General features: G+C 39.1%; 1 non-coding gene across 1 annotated transcript; it reads left to right on the top strand.

The window, feature by feature from the left end:
- The first annotated feature begins 1,126 nt into the window (after nt 1–1,126).
- LOC112793052 (small nucleolar RNA R71) lies at nt 1,127–1,230 on the top strand. Its single transcript, XR_003197762.1, has one exon. It is a non-coding gene; the product is annotated as a small nucleolar RNA R71 (small nucleolar RNA).
- Nucleotides 1,231–17,942: the final 16,712 nt, after the last annotated feature.

Raw genomic sequence — 17,942 nt, 5'->3', positions numbered from 1 at the left:
CCCAGGATCTTGTTTCTTTTGAGGTAAAGTTTGCTGAACCAATGTATCAAGTTCACTAATGAGCAAGGGAGGTTCACCTTCCCAAGTCTCATTACCAAATAACTTGACATTCAGCTTCATGATGGCTCCTAGATATTGAGCAACTTGCTCTCCAGTTACATCTTCATCCTCTTCAGAGGAAGAATAATCTTCGGAGCTCATGAATGGTAGAAGGAGATTTAATATAATCTCTATGGTCTCTATATGAGCCTCAGATTCCTTTGGATCCTTAATAGGGAACTCCTTCCTGCTTGAGAGACATCCCATGAGATCTTCCTCATTGGGATTCGCGTCATCTCCCTCCTCCATGCATTCGGCCATATTTATTATATCAATGGCCTTGCACTCTCTTTTTAGATTCTCTTCAGTATTGCTTGGGAGAGTACTAGGAGGAGTTTTAGTGATTTTCTTACTCAGCCGGCCCACTTGTGCCTCCAGATTTCTGATGGAGGACCTTGTTTCATTCATGAAACTTAAAGTGGCCTTAGACAGATCAGAGACTAAATTTGCTAAGTTAGAGGTATTCTGTTCATAATTCTCTGTCTGTTGCTGAGAAGATGATGGATAAGGCTTGATATTGCTGAGCCTATTTCTTCCACCATTATTAAAGCCTTGTTGAGGCTTTTGTTGATCCTTCCATGAGAAATTTGGATGATTTCTCCATGATGAATTATAGGTGTTTCCATAAGGTTCACCCATGTAATTTACCTCTGCCATTGCAAGGTTCTCAGGATTATAAGCTTCTTCTTCAGAAGATGCCTCTTTAGTACTGTTGAATGCATTTTGCCATCCATTCAGACTTTGAAAAATCATGTTGACTTGCTGAGTCAACACTTTGTTCTGAGCCAATATGGCATTCAGATCATCAATTTCAAGAACTCCCTTCCTCTGAGGCGTCCCATTATTCACGGAATTCCTCTCAGAATTGTACATGAATTGGTTATTTGCAACCATGTCAATAAGTTCTTGAGCCTCTGCAGGCATTTTTTTTAGGTGAATGGATCCACCTGCAGAATGGTCCAGTGACATCTTAGAGAACTCAGATAAACCATAATAGAATACATCTATCATGGTCCATTCTGAAAACATGTCAGAAGGACATCTTTTGGTCATCTGTTTGTATCTTTCCCAAGCTTCATAGAGGGATTCACCATCTTTTTGTTTGAATGTTTGAACATCCACTCTAAGCTTGCTCAGCTTCTGAGGAGGAAAGAACTTAGCCAAGAAGGCCGTGACCAACTTATCCCAGAAGTCCAGGCTATCTTTAGGTTGAGAGTCCAACCATGTTCTAGCTCTGTCTCTTACAGCAAAAGGGAAAAGCATGAGCCTGTAGACTTCAGGATCTACTCCATTAGTCTTAACAGTCTCGCAGATCCGCAAGAACTCAGTTAAGAACTGGTAAGGATCTTCTGATAGAAGTCCATAAAACTTGCAGTTTTGTTGCATTAGAGCAACTAATTGAGGTTTTAGCTCAAAATTGTTTGCTCCTATGGCAGGAATTGAGATGCTTCTTCCATCAAACTTGGACGTAGGTGTGGTATAATCACCAAGCATCCTTCTTGCATTATTGTTGTTAGGTTTGGCTGCCATCTCCTTTTCTTGTTCAAAAATTTCAACAAGGTTGTCTCTGAATTGTTGTAATTTAGCTTCTCTTAGTTTTCTCTTCAGAGTCCTTTCAGGTTCTGGATCAGCTTCAACAAGAATGCCTTTTTCCTTGTTCCTGCTCATATGAAAGAGAAGAGAACAGAAAAGGAAGAGGAATCCTCTATGTCAGAGTAAAGAGGTTCCTTATTGTTAGTAGAAGAAGAAAGGGAATAAGAGTGAAAAAGAATGAATAGTCTGAATAAAGGTTAAAGGTAGGGGCAGTGATTTGAGATGAAGAGAGGTGAAGAGAAGTGTTAGTAAATAAATAAATAATCAGAATAAGATGAGAGAGAGAAATTTTTGAAAATAAATTTTGAAAAAGAGTTAGTGATTTTCGAAAATTAAGATAAGAAATAAAATTAAAATTAAAATTTAAAATAATTAATTAAATTAAGAATAATTTTGAAAAAGGGGGAGATATTTTTGAAAATTAGAGAGGGAGAAGTAGTTAAGTTGTTTTGAAAAGATAAGAAACAAACAAAAAGTTAGTTGGTTAGTTGAAAAAGATTTGAAATTCAATTTTGGAAAGATAAGAAGATAAGAAGATATTTTTGAAATTAAAGTTTTTTTTTTAAAAAGATAAAATTTTTGGAAAAGATATGATATAAAAGATATGATAAAAAGATATGATAAAAAGATATGATAAGAAGATAAGATAGAAAAGATATGGTTAAAAAAGATTTAATTTTTTTAAAATTAAAATTAATTACTTAACTAACAAGAAACTAAAAGATAAGATTCTAGAATTTAAAGATTGAACCTTTCTTAACAAGAAAGTAACAAACTTTAAATTTTTGAACCAATCACATTGATTGTTAGCATAATTTTTGAAAATAAAGATAAAATAAAGAAAAAGATTTTTGAAAAATAATTTTTAAAATTTTCGAGAAATAGTAAAAAAATGAAAAAGATATGATTTTTGAAAAAGATTTTGAAAAGATAAGATTTTTAAAATTGAAAATTTGACTTGACTTACAGGAAACAACTAATTTTAAAAAATTTTTGACTAAGTCAACCCAAATTTTCGAAATTTTGAGAATAAAAGGTCAAAGATATTTTTTTTTATTTTTGAATTTTTAATGATGAGTGAGAAAAACACAATTATGACCCAAAACATGAAAATTTTGGATCAAAACACATTATGCATGCAAGAACACTATGAATGTCAAGATGAACACCAAGAACACTTTGAAGATCATGATGAACATCAAGAACATATTTTTGAAAAAAATTTTTGATGCAAAGAAAACATGCAAGACACCAAACTTAGAAATCTTTAATGCTTATAAAATATGAATGCAAAGATGCACATGGAAAACAACAAAAGACACAAAACAAGAAAACATCAAGATCAAACAAGAAGACTTACCAAGAACAACTTGAAGATCATGAAGAACACCATGAATGCATGAATTTTTCGAAAAAATGCAAGAACAATATGAATATGCAATTGACACCAAACTTAAAAATTGACTCAAGACTCTAACAAGAAATACAAAATATTTTTGGTTTTTATGATTTTATAATTTTTTGGATTTTCTTTTATATTTTCGAAAAACATATAGGAAAAAGAAAGTAATGAATCCAAAGTCCTCAATCAAAATCCTGTGAATTAGCCATGGCTTAATAGCCAGCCAAGCTAAAACATGTTATATGAAACTCTAGGATTCATTCTTGAAAACTCTGAAAATTTTCGAAAACAGGTGAGAAATTTTGAAAAATATTTTTGAAAACTTTTTGAAAAGAAAATAAAAAAGAAAATTACCTAATCTGAGCAACAAGATGAACCGTCAGTTGTCCATACTCGAACAATCCCCGGCAACGGCGCCAAAAACTTGGTGCACGAAATTGTGATCATTAACAATGGCGCCAAAAACTTAGTAGCGCTCTCAAACGTGAATCACACTTAGCCACAACTCCGCACAACTAACCAACAAGTGCACTGGGTCGTCCAAGTAATACCTTACATGAGTAAGGGTCGATCCCACGGAGATTGTTGATATGAAGCAAGCTATGGTTACCTTGTAAATCTCAGTCAGGCGGATAATAAATATTATGGAGTTTTAGAATAGTAAATAAAGCAGGAAATAAAGATAGAGTTACTCGTGTAATTCAATGGTGGGAATTTCAGATAAGTGTATAGAGATGCTTGTCCTTGTTGGATCTTTGCTTTTCTACTACCTTCCTTCAATCCTTCTTATTCCTTTTCATGGCAAGCTGTATGTAGGGCACCACCGTTGTCAATGGCTACATCCCATCCTCTCAGTGAAAATGGTCCAAATGCTCTGCCACAGCACGACTAATCATCTGTCGTTCTCGATCATGTTGGAATAGAATCTCTTGATTCTTTTGCGTTTGTCATCACGCCCAATAATCACGAGTTTGAAGCTCGTCACAGTCATTCAAATCCGGAATCCTACTCGGAATACCACAGACAAGGTTAGACTTTCCGGATTTCCATGAATGCCGCCATCAATTCTAGCTTATACCATGAAGATTCTGATTAAGGAATCCAAGAGATATGCGCCCGGTCTAAGGCAGAAGGGAAGTGGTTGTCAGTCACGCGTTCATAGGTGAGAATAATGATGAGTGTCACGGATCATCACATTCTTCATGTTGAAGTGCAACGAATATCTTAGAATAAGAACAAGCAGAATTAAATAGAAAATAGTAGTAATTGCATTGAAACTTGAGGTACAGTAGAGCTCCACACCCTTAATCTATGGTGTGTAGAAACTCCACCATTGAAAATACATAAGTGATGAAGGTTCAGGCATGGCTGAATGGCCAGCCCCCAAACGTGATCAAAAGATCAAAAAATACAATCCAAAGATGTAACGTGGTCAAAAGACACCGAATACAATAGTAAAATGTCTTATTTATACTAGACTAGCTACTAAGGTTTACAGAAGTAAGTAATTGATGCAGAAATCCACTTCCGGGGCCTACTTTGTGTGTGTTTGGGCTGAGCTTGAGCTTTACACGAGCTGAGGCTTCTTTTGGAGTTGAACGCCAAGTTGTAACATGTTTTTGGCGTTCAACTCTGGTTCGTGACGTGTTTCTGGCGTTTGACTCCAGAATGCAGCATGGAACTGGCGTTGAGCACCATTTTACGTCGTCTAGTCTCAAATAAAGTATAGACTATTATATATTGATGGAAAGCTCTGGATGTCTACTTTCCAAAGCCGTTGAGAGTGCGCCATTTGAAGTTCTTTCACTCCAGAAAATCCATTTCGAGTGCAGGGAGGTCAGAATCCAACAACATTAGCAGTCCTTTGTCAGCCTTTTATCAGAATTTTGCTCAGGTCCCTCAATTTCAGCCAGAAATTACCTGAAATCACAGAAAAACAGACAAACTCATAGTAAAGTCCAAAAATGTGAATTTAGCATAAAAACTAATGAAAACATCCCTAAAAGTAGCTAGATCCTACTAAAAACTACCTAAAAATAATGCCAAAAAGCGTATAAATTATCCGCTCATCAAGCTTTAAGAAGGACGTGGCACGCTAGACCCTGAGCGTGCCATGCTGGTACAAATTTTCAGAAGCATAGAGATAAGGAAGAAGACCTTGGGTGTGCCACTTTGGCTTGAAAGCGTGGCACGCCAGGTGGTGCACGAAATTGCAATCACCTTTTTGCAACCCCGCACAACTAACCAGCAAGTGCACTGGGTCGTCCAAGTAATACCTTACGTGAGTAAGGATCGATCCCACGGAGATTGTCGGCTTGAAGCAAGCTATGGTTATCTTGTAAATCTTAGTCAGGATATCAGAAATTATCAGGATTGATTGTGAAAAGCAAAAGAACATGAAATAAGTACTTGTTTTGCAGTAATGGAGAACAGGTTGAGGTTTTGGAGATGCTCCATCTTCTGAATCTCTGCTTTCCTACTGTCGTCTTCTTCAAGCACGCAAGGCTCCTTCCATGGCAAGCTGTATGCAAGGGTTTCACCGTTGTCAGTGGCTACCTCCCATCCTCTCAGTGGAAATGTTCAACGCACCCTGTCACGGCACGGCTATCCATCTGTCGGTTCTCAATCAGGCCGGAATAGAATCCAGTGATTCTTTTGCGTCTGTCACTAACGCCCCGCCTTCAGGAGTTTGAAGCTCGTCACAGTCATTCAATCATTGAATCCTACTCAGAATACCACAGACAAGGTTTAGACCTTCCGGATTCTCTTGAATGCCGCCATCAGTTCTAGCTTATACCACGAAGATTCCGATTAAAGAATCCAAGAGATATCTACTTAATCTAAGGTAGAATGGAGGTGGTTGTCAGGCACACGTTCATAGTTGAGAATGATGATGATTGTCACGGATCATCACATTCATCCGGTTTAAGAACAAGTAATATCTTGGAATGGAAGCAAGCATGATTGAATGAAAAACAGTAGTAATTGCATTAATCCATCAAGACACAGTAGAGCTCCTCACCCCCAACCATGGGGTTTAGAGACTCATGCCCTGGAAAGTACACAAAGAAACGTGTAAAGTGTCATGAGGTACAGATACAATGTCAAAAGATCCTATTAACAGTAAACTAGTAACCTAGGGTATACAAAAATGAGTAAATGACGTAAAAATCCACTTCTGGGTCCACTTAGTGTGTGCCTGGGCTGAGCAATGAAGCATTTTCGTGTAGAGACCTTTTCTGGAGTTAAACGCCAGCTTTTATGCCAGTTTGGGCGTTTAACTCCAAGTTTTATGCCAGTTCCAGCGTTAAACGCTGGAAATTCTGAGGCTGATTTGCCACGCCGGTTTGGGCCATCAAATCTTGGGCAAAGTATGGACTATTATACATTGCTGGAAAGCCCAGGATGTCTACTTTCCAATGCCGTTGAGAGCGCGCCAATTGGGCTTCTGTAGCTCCAGAAAATCCACTTCGAGTGCAGGGAGGTCAGAATCCAACAGCATCTGCAGTCCTTTTCAGTCTCTGAATCAGATTTTTGCTCAGGACCCTCAATTTCAGCCAGAAAATACCTGAAATCACAGAAAAACACACAAACTCATAGTAAAGTCCAGAAAAGTGAATTTTAACTAAAAACTAATAAAAATATACTAAAACTAACTAGATCATACCAAAAACATACTAAAAATAATGCCAAAAAGCGTATAAATTATCCACTCATCACAACACCAAACTTAAATTTTTGCTTGTCCCCAAGCAACTGAAAATCAAAATAGGATAAAAAGAAGAGAATATACTATAGACTCCAAAATATCAAGGAAACTTAGCTCCAATTAGATGAGCGGGACTAGTAGCTTTTTGCCTCCGAACAGTTTTGGCATCTCACTCTATCCTTTGAAGTTCATAATGATTAGCATCTATAGGAACTCAGAACTCAGATAGTGTTATTGATTCTCCTAGTTAAGTATAATGATTCTTGAACATAGCTAGTGTATGAGTCTTGGCTGTGGCCCAAAGCACTCTGTTTTCCAGTATTACCACCGGATACATACATGCCACAGACACATAATTGGGTGAACCTTTTCAGATTGTGACCCAGCTTTGCTAGAGTCCCCAATTAGAGGTGTCCAGGGTTCTTAAGCACACTCTTTTTGCCTTGGATCACAACTTTATTTCTTTCTTTTTCTTTCTCTTTCTTTCTTCTCTCTTTTTTTTCGAATTTTTTTTATATCCACTGCTTTTTCTTGCTTCAAGAATCAATTAGATGATTTTTTAGATCCTCAATAACAGTTCTCTTTTTCCTCATTCTTTCAAGAGCCAACAATTTTTAACATTCTCAAAACACCAAATTCAAGAGACATATGCACTGTTCAAGCATTCATTCGGAAAACAAAAATTATTGTCACCACATCAAACTAATTCAACTAGTTTCAAGGATAAATTTCGAAATCCTGTACTTCTTGTTCTTTTGTGATTAAAGCATTTTTCATTTAAGAGAGGTGATGGATTCATAGGACATTCATAGCTTTAAGACATGAATTTTAAATTTTATTAGTTATGAATTAAGAACAAGACTCAAAGATAGATATAAGATGAGACTAAAAAAAATAGAAAACAAAAATTTAAACTAGGCTCCTAATAATAGAGGTTTTCACAGAGTTAGGACTCAACAACCTTGATTTTGAGAAGTGGATGCTCCCTCAAATTGAGGGGAGAATTTCTGGCGTTTCAGCTCTTGGAGTTCATGCCCCTGCTTCTCTTGTTCCTTCAGCAATTTGCAGAGCATGCAGTTCTGATTCTGCTGTTCTTCCTTAAGTTGCTCCATAGTCTCTTGCAACTTGGTGATAGATGCTTCTAGGCTGGCCCAGTAGCCAATTTCAGGGAATTCAGGGAGGAACTCCTGCGCCCTCCTTTTGATAGAGTTTTCTTGCATTTGTCCTTCCATTGACTTCTTGGTGATTGGATGTTCAATGGGTATGAATTCATCTACTCCCATCTTCACCCCAGCCTCTTTACAGAGCAAGGAGATCAAGCTTGGGTAAGCCAATTTGGCTTCAGTGGAATTCTTATTTGCAATTGTGTAGATCTCACAAGCAATCACATGATGAACCTCCACTTCTTTTCCAAGCATAATGCAATGAATCATCACTGCTCTCTTGATGGTGACCTCAGAACGGTTGCTAGTGGGCAGTATGGAACGCCCAATAAAGTCTAGCCAACCTCTTGCAATTGGTTTGAGGTCTCCCCTCTTGAGTTGGTTTGGGACACCCTTTGAATTGGTTATCCACTTAGTTCCAGGGAGGCATATGTCCTCTAGAACTTGATCCAACCCTTTATCTGCTCTCACCATTCTCCTATTAAAGGATTCAGGATCATCCTGCAGTTGAGGCAATTTGAAGATTTCTCTTATTTTGTCCAGATGGAAGTACATAACTTTCCCTCTGACCATGGTTCTGTAGGTATGGTAAGCAGTTCCAGTCATTCTCTGCTTATCTGTTAGCCACAGATTTGAGTAGAATTCCTGAACCATATTCCTTCCAACCTTTATCTCAGGATTGGTTAGAACTTCCCACCTCTGTTTCGAATTTGCTCTTGGATCCCCGGATATTCATCTTCTTTCAGATCAAATTTAACTTCCGGGATCACTGACCTCAGACCCATTATTTTGTGATAATGGTCTTCATGTTCTTTGGTTAAGAACTTCTCTTGATTCCAAAGATTCTTTGGATTATTCTCTTTCTTTCCTCTTAAATTGGTTTGTTTTCCCTTAGGAGCCATGATCTTGATGAATCTTGGCTTAGTGATCACGGAAAAGCACACCAAACTTAGAGGTTTGCTTGTCCTCAAGCAAAAGAAAGGAAAGAAGAGAGAGAGGAGGAGGAGCAAATTCGAATGGTGTGGGGCAATGAGGGGGCTGAACGTGTATTTATAAAGTGGGGAGGAGAGATTTCGAAAAAAAGAAAAATTTGAAAGGAGATTTGAGAAGATATGGAAAGAATTTGAGAGAAGGGTGAGTTTTTGAACAAGATTTTGGATTGATTTGAGAGATTTGAAGAGTGATTTTAGATTTTTGAAGATTTGAAAGTGAATGATGAAAGGTTGAGATGTATTTATGTAGAAAAGTATGGGTAAGAAAAGGAAAATTTGAAGAAAATTTGATTGGAAATCAAAATCTTGGTTCCCCACCTTTCTGGCGTTAAACGCCCAGAATGGCACCCATTCTGGCGTTTAACGCCCATTTGTTGCCCCTTGTGGGCGTTTAACGCCCAGCCAGGTGCCCTGGCTGGCGTTAAACGCCAGAATTCCTTTATCACTGGGCGTTTTTCTAAAACGCCCAGGATGCTGCACACCTGGCGTTAAACGCCCAGAATGGTGCCCATTCTGGCGTTTAACGCACAAAATGGTACCTTTACTGGCGTTAAACGCCCAGAATGACGCCCAAAATGCCCCTTACTGGCGTTTTTTTGCCAGTAAGCTCTTTTTCTCTACTTTTTGCGCTAATCCTTCTGTAACTCTGTGAATTCCTTCATTTTTGATACTTGCCTTTGTAAAAACAAAACATATAACCTGTTAATGACTGGGTTGCCTCCCAGCAAGCGCTTCTTTACTGTCTTTAGCTGGACCTTTACTGAGAATCACTCAAGTCTCAGTTTTGAGCATTCCTGCTCAAAATTGCCTTCAAGATAATGCTTGATTCTCTGTCCATTAACAATGAACTTTCTGTCGGAATCAATATCCTGAAGCTCAACATATCCATATGGTGACACTCCTGTAATCACATACGGACCCCTCCACCGGGATTTGAGTTTTCCTGGAAACAATCTGAGCCTAGAGTTGAAGAGCAGGACTTTTTGTCCCGGCTCAAAGACTCTGGATGACAGCTTCTTGTCATGCCACTTCTTTGCCTTTTCCTTATAAATTTTTGCATTTTCAAAGGCATTGAGTCTGAACTCTTCTAGCTCATTTAACTGGAGCAATCTTTTTTCACCAGCTAACTGAGCGTCCATGTTTAGGAATCTGGTTGCCCAGTAGGCTTTATGTTCCAGTTCCACGGGCAGATGACAGGCCTTCCCATACACCAGTTGGTATGGAGAGGTTCCTATAGGAGTCTTGAATGCTGTTCTATATGCCCACAGAGCATCATCCAAGCTCTTTGCCCAATCCTTTCTTCGGGCTATCATAGTCCGTTCCAGGATTCTTTTGAGCTCTCTGTTAGAGACTTCAGCTTGCCCATTTGTCTGTGGATGATACGGAGTTGCTACTTTGTGGCTAATTCCATATCTAACCATAGCAGAGTATAGCTGTCTATTGCAGAAATGAGTGCCCCCGTCACTGATTAGTACTCTAGGAACACCAAATCTGCTGAAGATGTGTTTCTGGAGGAATTTGAGCACGGTCTTGGTATTATTAGTGGGTGTAGCAATTGCTTCTACCCACTTAGATACATAGTCCACTGCCACCAGAATGTAAGTGTTTGAGTATGATGGTGGGAATGGACCCATGAAGTCAATTCCCCATACATCAAACAATTCTATCTCTAATATCCCTTGTTGAGGCATGGCATATCCGTGAGGTAAGTTACCAGCTCTTTGGCAACTGTCACAGTTACGCACAAACTCTCGGGCATCTTTATAGAGAGTAGGCCAGTAGAAGCCACATTGGAGGACTTTAGTGGCTGTTCGCTCACTTCCAAAATGTCCTCCATACTGTGATCCATGGCAGTGCCATAGGATCCTTTGTGCTTCTTCTCTGGGTACACATCTGCGGATCATTCCGTCTTGATGAGCGGATAATTTGTACGCTTTTTGGCATTGTTTTTAGTATATTTTTAGTATGATCTAGTTAGTTTTTAGTATATTTTTATTAGTTTTTAGTTAAAATTCACTTTTCTGGACTTTACTATGAGTTTGTGTGTTTTTCTGTGATTTCAGGTATTTTCTGGCTGAAACTGAGGGACCTGAGCAAAAATCTAATTCAGAGACCAAAAAGGACTACAGATGCTGTTGGATTCTGACCTCCCTGCACTCGAAGTGAATTTTCTGGAGCTACAGAAGCCCAATTGGCGCGCTCTCAACGGCGTTGGAAAGTGGACATCCTGGGCTTTCCAGCAATATATGATAGTCCATACTTTGCCCAAGCTTTGATGGCCCAAACCGGCGTACAAAGTCACCCTCAGAAATCCCAGCGTTAAACGCCGGAACTGGCACCAAAATGGGAGTTAAACGCCCAAACTGGCATAAAAGCTGGCGTTTAACTCCAAGAAGAGTCTCTACACGAAAATGCTTCATTGCTCAACCCAAGCACACACCAAGTGGGCCCGGAAGTGGACTTTTATGTCATTTACTCATATCTGTACACCCTAGGCTACTAGTTCTCTATATATAGGACCTTTTACTATTGTATTTTTCATCTTTGGACATCTAGTTCTTAGATCATATCTGGGTAGTTATCATTGTTTTGAGGCTATCTTAGATCATTGGGAGGCTGGCCATTCGGCCATGCCTAGACCTTGTTCTTATGTATTTTCAACGGTGGAGTTTCTACACACCATAGATTAAGGTGTGGAGCTCTGCTGTACCTCGAGTATTAATGCAATTGCTATTGTTCTTCTATTCAATTCTGCTTGTTCTTGTTCTAAGATATCACTTGTTCTTCAACTTGATGAATGTGATGATCCGTGACACTCATCATCATTCTCACCTATGAACGTGTGACTGACAACCACCTCCGTTCTACCTTCGATTGGGTGAATATCTCTTGGATTCTTTAACCGGAATCTTCGTGGTATAGGCTAGAACTGATGGCGGCATTCAAGAGAATCCAGAAGGTCTAACCTTGTCTGTGGTATTCTTAGTAGGATTCAATGATTGAATGATTGTGACGTGCTTCAAACTCCTGAGGGCGGGGCGTTAGTGACAGACGCAAAAGAATCACTGGATTCTATTCAACCACCTTTTAGCTTGATCTTTTACAGCAAATGGAAACAGTAATAGTCTGTAGACATCCTGATCCACCTCTTTATCATGTACTGTGTCAGCAATTTGTAAGAACTGTGCCAGAAACTCAGTAGGCTCTTCTTGTGGAAGACCGGAATACTGGCAATTTTGCTGCACTATGATAATGAGTTGAGGATTTAGCTCAAAGCTGCTTGCTTTGATGGGAGGTGTACAGATGCTACTCCCATATGCAGCTGTAATGGGGTTAGCATATGACCCCAGAGTCCTTTTGGACTGATCAATCTCACTTAAGTCCATAATGGATAAAGGGAAATGATATGGATTGCAAATAGATAAATTTTGTTTTTTTTTTTAATTAACCGAAAAATAAAATAAAAACAAGAGGAAAATAAAAACTAAAAAAATTCGAAAATCAAAAGAAAATAAGATCAAAGCAAATTGAAAACTGAATCAATTAGTTAATTAAAAGGATTTTGAGTTTAGCAATTAGAAAGATATGATTGAAAATTTTTTATGAAAAAGATATGATTTTTGAAATGAGGAAAGAGAAAAACGACAAAATGACACCAAACTTAAAATTTTTAGAAAATCAAACACTAATTTTTCAAAAATTTTAAGGGAAAAACACAAAGAGGACACCAAACTTAGAATTTTTAAAGATCAAAAAGAGACTAAGGTCATGCAAATTCGAAAATTAAAAGAAAAGCAAAGGCATGCAATTGACACCAAACTTAAAATATGAAACTAGACTCAACTAAAAGACTCTAAACCAACAAAAATAAAACAGTCCTAATCTAAGCAACAAGATAAGCCGTCAGTTGTCCAAACTCGAACAATCCCCGGCAACGGCGCCAAAAACTTGGTGCACGAAATTGCAATCACCTTTTTGCAACCCCGCACAACTAACCAGCAAGTGCACTGGGTCGTCCAAGTAATACCTTACGTGAGTAAGGGTCGATCCCACGGAGATTGTCGGCTTGAAGCAAGCTATGGTTATCTTGTAAATCTTAGTCAGGATATCAGAAATTATCAGGATTGATTGTGAAAAGCAAAAGAACATGAAATAAGTACTTGTTTTGCAGTAATGGAGAACAGGTTGAGGTTTTGGAGATGCTCCATCTTCTGAATCTCTGCTTTCCTACTGTCGTCTTCTTCAAGCACGCAAGGCTCCTTCCATGGCAAGCTGTATGCAAGGGTTTCACCGTTGTCAGTGGCTACCTCCCATCCTCTCAATCAGGCCAGAATAGAATCCAGTGATTCTTTTGCGTCTGTCACTAACGCCCCGCCTTCAGGAGTTTGAAGCTCGTCACAGTCATTCAATCATTGAATCCTACTCAGAATACCACAGACAAGGTTTAGACCTTCCGGATTCTCTTGAATGCCGCCATCAGTTCTAGCTTATACCACGAAGATTCCGATTAAAGAATCCAAGAGATATCTACTTAATCTAAGGTAGAACGGAGGTGGTTGTCAGGCACACGTTCATAGTTGAGAATGATGATGATTGTCACGGATCATCACATTCATCCGGTTTAAGAACAAGTAATATCTTGGAATGGAAGCAAGCATGATTGAATGAAAAACAGTAGTAATTGCATTAATCCATCAAGACACAGCAGAGCTCCTCACCCCCAACCATGGGGTTTAGAGACTCATGCCGTGGAAAGTACACAAAGAAACGTGTAAAGTGTCATGAGGTACAGATACAATGTCAAAAGATCCTATTAACAGTAAACTAGTAACCTAGGGTATACAAAAATGAGTAAATGACGTAAAAATCCACTTCTGGGTCCACTTAGTGTGTGCCTGGGCTGAGCAATGAAGCATTTTCGTGTAGAGACCTTTTCTGGAGTTAAACGCCAGCTTTTATGCCAGTTTGGGCGTTTAACTCCAAGTTTTATGCCAGTTCCAGCGTTAAACGCTGGAAATTCTGAGGCTGATTTGCCACGCCGGTTTGGGCCATCAAATCTTGGGCAAAGTATGGACTATTATACATTGCTGGAAAGCCCAGGATGTCTACTTTCCAACGCCGTTGAGAGCGCGTCAATTGGGCTTCCGTAGCTCGAGAAAATCTACTTCGAGTGCAGGGAGGTCAGAATCCAACAGCATCTGCAGTCCTTTTCAGTCTCTGAATCAGATTTTTGCTCAGGACCCTCAATTTCAGCCAGAAAATACCTGAAATCACAGAAAAACACACAAACTCATAGTAAAGTCCAGAAAAGTGAATTTTAACTAAAAACTAATAAAAATATACTAAAACTAACTAGATCATACCAAAAACATACTAAAAACAATGCCAAAAAGCGTATAAATTATCCGCTCATCACCAGGTTACTAGGCCATTTAAAATGTCCTGGGCGTGCCACTTAGGCTTGAAGGCATGGCACGCAAGGATGGCATGCCACTTGAATGGAGAGGCGTGGCACACCAAATTAGAAACAGAAGGAGCGTGACACACCAGAGAAGCGCCAGTCACACGTCAGCTCGAAGATTACGTTTGTTGTGTTTCTTTTCCCTCCAAATTGTAATTTTCTTTTCACTTTTGTAATTTTCTTTTATTTTCTAGATCTAGGAGTAGTATAAATACCCTTGGAAGTATTAGAAAAAGGGGGTTAGCAAGTCACATAGTTTAGTTTTGGGGATTTCACTTTTTAGTTTTCACACTTCATCCCTTCCATCTTTTGTACTTTCTCTATGAGCTATGAGTAGCTAAATTCCCTCTCATTGAGAGAGGGCGCTCTATTGTACTTGATGGACTAATGATAGTAAATTTCTTCTTCTCTTCATCTTCTCTTTGATTTGCTAGAAGGAATTTTGATTTTCATGCTTAGTGTTCAATTAACTTGGAAAAGAGATTGAATGCAAAATGGGTTTCATGGGAACCTTGGAAAAGGAAACCTGAAACCGTGGTAGAAATCCCTTCTCACACTTGATAGAATCTGGGTTTTGGTGTTTGGATATGGTGACATACAATCCTCCCTCTACCTGGACCTATGATGATGTGTGATATAATTAGGGACCAAGCATATCTCTTTTCATGAGCAATTAGACCAAGGAATTGGCTATTGATCAATATCTGAGAGATTGAGTCACCAAGGGATTGGGGCTCAATCAATCATGATTGCTAAGAGGTCAATGAGTTGCATGATTTAAGAGGATATGAGCTGGATTTAATCCAAAGAGACAATATCTCCTGATCTCAATGAATTCCCCCATTCTTATCTCTCCCATTCTTTTATAGCTTTACTTACATTCTGCAAAATCCCATTCCCCTTTACATTCCTGTTATTTCCATTTCTGCATTTTATTGCTTTTTTTATTCCTTTTCAATTTATGTTTCTGCCATTTATAATTCTGCACTTACAACTTATTCTGTTGAGCTTGACTAATTCACCAATTAATTAAAATTGCTCAAATCTACCAATCTCTGTGGATACGATCCCACTCCACTATGGGTTAATACTTGACGATAATTTTGGTGCGCTTGCCAAGAGCAGATTCATCAATATTATTGGGAAAGGGTAGTGAATTCCGCCCATCAAGTTTTATGGCGCCGTTGCCGGGGATTGGTTTGAATTTGACAATGATTAAACTGATTGGAGAGCTAGATTAAGCATTTTTTTATTTTTTATTTTTTCTCCTTAATTGTTTTCTTATTCATTTTCCTAGTGTAACCTTTAAATTCCTTTCTAATCTCTATTTTTCTTTCTTGTCTTTTTGATATTTCTTTAGCTATTCATTGTTTATACTTTCACTCTTCTAACAGTTTGATTAATTGCATCACTCAAGCTAATCACTAATTTTAACTAAGGAAATTCCTTCACTTGCTCTTTTCTTGCTGTGTGTTGATTGTATGACAAGTAGAAAAGGAGAGACTTCATCCTCTTTTGATAGTCAATTTGAGAGAACCTTCCTTAGATTGAGGAGGGAGGCTAGAGGCAAGGGTATAGTTGGAGAAGAACTAGTAGAAGAAGATCTAACGACCACCATGGAAGACGAAGTGCACGAAGATGTTGGAGGAGGAGCTGGAAATCAAGCTGGGCAATAGAGGAGAGTCTTAGGCTCCTAGATCAACCCAAATCCAGGAAACTGTGGCAACAGCATCCTCAAGCCAACAATCCATGCCAACAACCTTGAGTTGAAACCTCAACTCATCACACTAGTCCAGAATAACTGCTCATATGGAGGAAGTGCTCAAGAAGATCCAAATCTACATCTCAACACATTCTTAAGGATATGCGATACTATAAAGTCCAATGGTGTACACCCTGACACCCACAAACTACTTCTGTTCCCTTTCTCGCTCAGAGATAAAGCAACAAAGTGGATAGAATCATTCCCCAAGGAGAGCCTAACCACATGGGAGGATGTTGTGAACAAATTTCTAGCGAGATTTTACCCTCCACAAAGGATCAATAGGCTAAGAGCTGAGGTGCAAACCTTCAGACAGCTAGATGGTGAAACACTCTATGAGGCCTGGGAGAGGTTCAAAGAACTAACAAGAAAATGCCCACCGGATATGTTTAATGAGTGGGTGCAGCTCCACATTTTCTATGAAGGATTAACCTATGAATTGAAGAAGGTTGTGGGCCACTCTTCAAGGGGTTCAGTCAACAAGAAGAGGACCATTGAGGAAGCCATAGATGTCATTGAAACTGTAGCTGAGAATGACTACTTCTATGCTTCAGAAAGAGGCCAAAAGAAGGGGGTGCTGGAACTCAATTATATGGATGCCCTATTGGCACAAAACAAGGCAATTGCAGCACAATTGGCAGCCCTAACCAAGAAAATAGAAAATAATCAAGTTGCAGTTGTCCAAGCTCAAGCACCACCCCAAGAAGAAAATGAACCAGAAGTTAAATGTGAGCAAGAAAACTATGTGCATAACCCCTCTCGAACACCATATGACCCTAACTCCAAGACATATAACCCAGGATGGAAGAACCACCCAAATTTTGGGTGGCGGAACCAACAAAATCACAACCAAGATCACAACTCCAACCATTAGTCAAATAACAACAGACCTTACCACAATCTACCTCACACATCATATCCTTCCAACCAGCAAACACACCACCATTAAGACACACTAACCCCAACTTCACAACCGTGTGAAATCAAAGGTAACTTTGAAAGAGTAGAGGCCGCAATAGCACAGCTATCATCACAGCTCACAGGGGCCATTTCCACCCTCTTGGAAAGGCAAGCACAAGCTGAAAAGAATATAGATGCCAACCAAGAAGAATACAGGTCAAATTTAAAGAACCAAGGTGCAGCATTCTCAAAGCTGGAAGCACAAGTAGGGTTCTTATCCAAGTAAATCCCAATGCCTACACACACATTTCCAAGTGACACCATGGCCAACCCAAGAGGAGAGTGCAAGGCCATCACACTTAGAAGTAGAAAAGTGATAGAAGAAGCCACCCAAAACTAGGAGAACCACGAAGAAGAAGCTACAGAAAGGCCTGAAAATAGGAAGAAAGAAGAGGTCCCTAGCCCATCTTCACCAAAGCCAATCTTGAAGCCTTATGTGCCAAAGGCACCATACCCACTGGTGCATGAAATTGTGATCATCAACAATGGCGCCAAAGACTTGGTAGCGCTCTCCAACGTGAATCACACTTTATCACAACTCCGCACAACTAACCAGCAAGTGCACTGGAAAGTCCAAGTAATACCTTACGTGAGTAAGGGTCGATCCCATGGAGATTGTTGGTATGAAGCAAGCTATGGTCATCTTGTAAGTCTCAGTTAGGCGGATAATAAATGGTTATGGAGTTTTCGAAAATAATAATAAATAAAGCATAAAATAAGATAGAGAAACTTTTGTAAATCATTGGTGGGAATTTCAGATAAGTGTGTGGAGATACTGTGTTCCTTCTGAATTTCTGCTTT

This window comes from Arachis hypogaea, chromosome 3 (genome assembly GCF_003086295.3).
Source record: "Arachis hypogaea cultivar Tifrunner chromosome 3, arahy.Tifrunner.gnm2.J5K5, whole genome shotgun sequence".
Lineage (NCBI taxonomy): Eukaryota > Viridiplantae > Streptophyta > Magnoliopsida > Fabales > Fabaceae > Arachis > Arachis hypogaea.
This window is presented reverse-complemented; position numbering and strand designations above follow the sequence as displayed.